The sequence below is a fragment of the Triticum urartu genome, chromosome 7, assembly GCF_003073215.2.
Source record: "Triticum urartu cultivar G1812 chromosome 7, Tu2.1, whole genome shotgun sequence".
NCBI classification, from domain to species: Eukaryota; Viridiplantae; Streptophyta; class Magnoliopsida; order Poales; family Poaceae; genus Triticum; species Triticum urartu.
In genome coordinates, this window is record NC_053028.1 from 255453100 (window position 1) to 255458979 (window position 5880).

Below are 5880 nucleotides of genomic sequence, written 5' to 3' on the forward strand. Positions count from 1 at the left end.
ATGGGCCAAGGCGCCTTTGGCAAAATTTGTGCCGTTGTTGGTGATGATGCTGTGTGGTATGACATACCGAATTGTGATGTCGGTGATGAAGGTCACGGCAGTCGGACCATTCAGTTTCTTGATTGGCTTCACTTCCACCCACTTGGTGAACTTGTCCACTGCGACAAGTAGGTGAGTTAGACCGCCTCGTGATGTTTTGAATGGTCCCACCATGTCTAGACCCCAAACTGCGAAAGGCCAAGCATTGGGGATGGTCTTGAGCGCGGAAGCCAGCTGGTGCGGCTTGGAGCTGAACTTCTGGCACCCTTTGCATTTTTGGACCAACTCCTTGGCCTCTTCGAAGGCAGTCGGCCAAAAGAAACCGTGCCGAAAAGCTTTGGCGACGAGTGCTCTTGAAGCCGCATGGTGGCCACATTCGCCTTGATGGATGTCTTTGAGGATTGCCTGGCCTTGCTCTGGCTCTACGCAGCGCTGGTAGACACCAGTGACGCTGCCCCTGACCTGCTCTCTATTGATTATGGTATAGGCTGCTGCCTAGCGTTGTACTTGCCGAGCTGAGGTCTCATCAGTTGGTAGCTCTTTGTTCACCAGAAATTTGAGGATGGGCTGGGCCCATGAGGGTGCTGCTATTTCGTCGAATATCAGAACTGCGACTTGGACGAGGGCGGCTGGGCTGGGAGGCGGCGGGCTAGAGTCAACAACCGCTTGTTGGGCTGATGAAGTCCCCAGGCCGACTGGCTCGGTCCTTGGGCCGAGTTCTGGAATCTCCAAGTTCGTTACCGCAGTCCCCGGGCCAGGCTCGATCGTGGCAGCTTTGGAGTCGTCCGCCAAAGTCCCCGTTCCGACTACCGGAACTCTGGAGTCGGGTCCGCCGTCTTCGGGAGGAGCCGGCACAAAGATGGAGTCTGATTCTGGTGAAGGCTTGATAGGCGGCTTGAGGAGGCGTTGAAGGGCGACGCCAGATGGTATTGCTTGGCGGGTAGAGCCGATTCGTGCCAAGGCGTCTGCTTGGTCGTTGTCGTTTCTTGGCACATGGAGGAACTCGCACCCTTCGAAATACCCGCTGAGTTGCTGCACGAGGAAACGGTAGCTCGCCATGTTTGCGTCTTTGGCGTCCCAGTCGCCAGACGACTGCTGGACCACTAAGTTCGAGTCGCCATAACACAAGATCCGGCGGATGCCAAGTTCTTTGGCAAGCCGGAGCCCGTGAATGAGCGCCTCGTATTCGGCCACGTTGTTGGAGGCGGCAAAATGGATTTGCAGTGCATATTTGAGCTTGTCGCCTTTGGGAGAGGTGAGGACGACGCCGGCTCCCAAGCAGGTGCGCATCTTGGAGCCGTCGAAGTGCATCCACCAATGGGTGGAGTCAGGTGCTGGAGGCAGGTACTGGGTCTCGGCCCAGTCGATGAGGAAGTCGGCTAGTGCTTGTGATTTGATAGCGGTGCGGGGCTGGTAGTAGATGGTGTAAGGAGCCAGCTCTATGGCCCACTTGGCCACTCGACCAGAGGCATCACGGCTGCCGATGATCTCGACAAGTGGAGCCGTGCAGACCACCGTGATTGGATGTTCTTGAAAGTAAGGCTTCAATTTCTTGGCAGCAAAGTGCACACCATAGCACATCTTCTGGTAGTGGGGGTAGTTCTGCTTGGAGGTCGACAGTACCTTGCTCGGGTAATATACTGGTCTCTGGACAGGTAGCGCCTTGCCTTCCTCCTTGCGCTCTACTACAATGACTGTGCTGACTACTCGGCTGGTGGCGGCGATGTACAGGAGCATAGGTTCCTTGGGAGTTAGAGCCACCAGGACGGGTGGAGTAGTCAGCATCTTCTTCAACTGGTGGAAAGCTTCGTCCGCCTTATGGTTCCACTCGAAAAAAGTGGTCTTCTTCATGAGTTGGTATAAGGGGAGAGCTTTCTCGCCCAGCCGACTGATCTATCGGCTGATGGACGCCAAGCAGTCGGTGAACTTCTGCACATCCAGCAGTCGGCTAGGTACCTCCATTCTCTCGATGGCCTTGATTTTTACTAGGTTGCATTCTATGCCGCGCTCAGAGACCAGGAAACCTAGCAGCTAGCCGGCTGGTACTCCGAAGACACACTTCTCGGGGTTGAGCTTGATCTGGAATCGGTGTAGGTTCTCAAAGGTCTCCTTGAGGTCTTCCAGCATGTTCCTCGCTTTTCTGTCTTCACCACTACGTCGTCCACGTAAACGTGGGTGTTCCTACCGAGCTGCTTGAGGAGGCACTTCTGCATGCAATGCTGAAAGGTGGCGCCGGCATTCCTTAGGCCGAACATCATGGTGAGGTAGCAGAATGCTCCAAACGGCGTGATGAAGGCTGTCTTCAATCTATCAGCCGGGTTCAGCTTGATCTGGTGATATCCTAAGTACGCATCCAAGAAACTCAACAGCTCGCATCCGGCTGTGGAGTCTATCACCTGATCAATTCTCGGCAGAGCAAACGGGTCCTTGGGGCAGGCCTTGTTGAGGCTCGTGTAGTCAATACACATTCGCCATTGCTTGTTCTTCTTTAGCACCAGGACCGGATTTGCCAGCCACTCCGGGAAGAAAACTTCCATAACGAAGCCGGCTGCTAGAAGTCGGGCTATCTCTTCTCCGACAACTCTTCTCTTCTGATAAGCGGCGCAGGGGCTGCCTGATCGGCTTTGCATCAGATCAGGCGTGTAACTTGTGCTCGGCGAATTCTGTCGGCACACCTGGCATGTCTTTGGGAGACCACGCGAAGATGTCCTGATTCTCACGGAGGAAATCGACGAGCTCGCCTTCCTATTTGCTGTCGAGGTTTGCACCTACGACGGCGTACCTCTCTGGGTGCTCCGGATCCAAGGGTATCTTCTTTGTCTCTTTGGCCGGCTTGAACGAACCTTCGGCTTCCGACTCCTTCGGGTTGGGCGATATCTCCGGCTACTTGCCGGCCATCGCCATAGCTCACTCAAGGAGTCGCTTCTCGGCCGCAATCACCAGGGACTCGGCCAGCCGACTGCTCTCGGCCGCGCAAGCGGACGACTTCCGGTAGTCGCCGGCCATAGTCAGTATTCCCCTGGAACTGGGCATCTTCATCTTGAGGTAGGCGTAGTGGGGGACCGCCATGAACTTGGCCAAGGCGGGCCGGCCAAGTAGCGCATGGTATGGGCTCTCGAGGTCCACCACCTCAAACCAAACAGACTCTCTTCGGAAGTGATCTTTGTCCCCAAAGAGGACGTCAATCAGGATCTGGCCGATTGGTGAACAGGAAAGCCCAGGAACAATGCCGTGGAACATAGTCCGGCTGTTCTGAAGCTGTCTCTGCTTGATTCCTAACTTCTCCATGGTGTCCTTGTACAGGATGTTGATGCTGCTGCACCATCTATCAGAACTCGCGAAAAACGCGTGGCCCGTTTGTCCGTGGCAAAGGTGGCGTCCAGGACCAAGGCGTAGGAGCCCGGACTCGGTATCACTTCTGGGTGGTTAGCCCTGCTCCAACTGATGGGCCTCTCTGACCAGTGCATGAACTCTGGCGTCTCTGAGGCTACCGCGTTCACCTTTTGTCGCTGCAGCCACCTGCTGCGTCGGTCATCAGCCACACTGGTGAACACCACATAGGCTCCGTGCTCTTCAGGGTACTCGTCTTGTACTGCGCTGACTGGCCTGACTGCCGGCTGCTGGGGCGGAGGCGGAGGCGGCTGCCCAGTAGGCGAGGGTGGCAGGAGGCCGTCTCCCTTGGCGATCCTGATGAGCCAGTGGCACTTCTCGGTGGTGTGATTTGATGGCTTCGCGCCGCTGTGGAACTTGCAAGGTCCATCCAAGGTCTTCTCATAGGAGAAGGTCGGCAACCAGTTCGGCTTGCCGCCTTTCTGTCGCTTGGGCGGAGGCTGCTCTTCTGGCTGCTGGGCTTCGACGGTCGCGGCCTGCCGGCTGCTGGAAGTCGGCTGCGGGGCCTTGCGCTTGTGGTCGCCCTACTGTTGTCGCCGGCCGGCATCCGCTGCTGGAGTTCTTGGAGCCTGAGGAGCTACCTTGCCAGTCTTGCTGATTTGAATTTCCGTCTTCATGGAGGAGTCGGCCATAGCGTACTTGTCCGCTATGATCAGCAACTCATCGAGGGTTTCTGGCTCATCGCAGAGGAGCTTGTGCTTGAGGAGGGTGCCTTCTCGGCACCCGGCTGTGAAGTACTCGATGGCCTGCACCTCGTGCACACCCTCACAGGAGTTCCGGAGCTCAGCCCAACGCGTGAGGTAGTCGCGAGTCAACTCATCAGGACCTTGCACGCATAGGGAGAGCTGGCGAGGCTTGGGAGGACGCTTGTACGTGCTGGTGAAGTTGCGAACGAATGCTTCGGTGAAGTCGACCCAGCTGTTGATGTTGCGGGGCTTTAGGCTGTTCAGCCATGTCCGGGCCGTGCCCCGGAGCATGAGCGGAACGTACTCTATGGCGACACGCCTGTTGCCGTTTGCTATGCTGACAGCCGTGGAGTAGTCGACTAGCCAGTCTTCCGGCTTCACGGAGCCGGTATACTTGGGTGTGTCTCTTGGGAGCGTGAACCCTCTGGGAAAGGGCTCGTCCCGAATGCGGGGCCCGAAACAAGGCGGACCCATCTCGTCTTCTTCTTCCAGCGCCAGGGACCGGTGAAGTCGGTCGATCCGGTGGCGGGTGTCATTCTCTCCGACTCCCTCTCGGCGGCCAAGGCGGTCACCGAGAGTCGGATGGTCAACAGGCGGTGGGGAGACTCGCCTCTCCTTGCGGGGAGGGGGAGGCGGACAGTCGTCCCGTCGTTCCACTGCTCTCGGGCGGCCGTCTCGGTCGCGCTCTATGGTAATCCGAGCCCGACTTTGGCAGACAGCCGGCTCCTTGTCCTTCCTTCCTCGGGTACCGCCAGTCGGCGTCCGAGACGTCGTGCCTTGATCCCGGTGCGGGTCGTCGTTTGGCCGCTGCGGCGCCTCCGTGCGGCAGCCAGCCTCGTTCTGCGCGGCGGCCGCGTCGAGGAGCCGCTAGACTCGCTCCATCATGAGGCGGCGCTCTTCGCCCTCGAAATTGTCTAGCTCATCCGCCGCTGCCTGGGCGGCTCGGATGTTCTCCGCTGGCGTGGCATACACGGGGCGGCTAGCCCCAAATAGGCTGGCGATGGCTACGCCGCGCTGCTGAACCGCGCCAAGGCGGCTGGGCCCTGCCGGAGCCGGTGAGCCGCCAACAGCGCGATCCATCTCCCGTTGGTAAGCTTCTGACAAGCGTCTCATGCTGGCTAGCTTTTTCGCGCCTTCAACAAGCTGAAGGCGGCGCGCTTCTAGCGTCTCTGCATCAGCATCTTCTGGAATGGGCGCAGCTAGGTCTTGCAGCGCCGCGTCGAGTGAGTCGGGCGCCCTTCCACCAGGGAACTCGTCATGACTGATGACCAGCACCTCAGTGACAGTGCTCCCGTCGCTCTCCGCGTGGGGGAGAGGTTCGTCGTAGACCACCACGTTGGAGGGGAAAGCGTCGACCGACACGGTGTCGGAGTCAACCAGCATCGGGTCGGTGCAGCCTACGGACTCCAAGTCTACGGCAGGCTCGCTGGAAACGTGGAGTTGATCGAGGTGGCCCGCGAGGAGGTTTTCGGGGCCGCCTACGCCTGCGTCGGACGCAGGTTCGTCGGAGAGGCGGACCTCGCCGACAAGTTCGGCCAAGGAGCTGGCTGCGCAGGCGATCTCCACGCCGCGCAGCGTGTCGACGCAAACTTCATCTGGCGTGCCTGGCTGGCTGCGCTCGCCAGGGAGGAAAGGGGTTCCCGTCCAGAACAGATCTCCGGACGGCGGTGCACCATGCCCCACGGTGGGCGCCAAATGTCGGGGGTTTGGTGCGACATACGCCAACGGATGGCTTATCATGGTGGGGGCGAGTAGAATGTCGCCA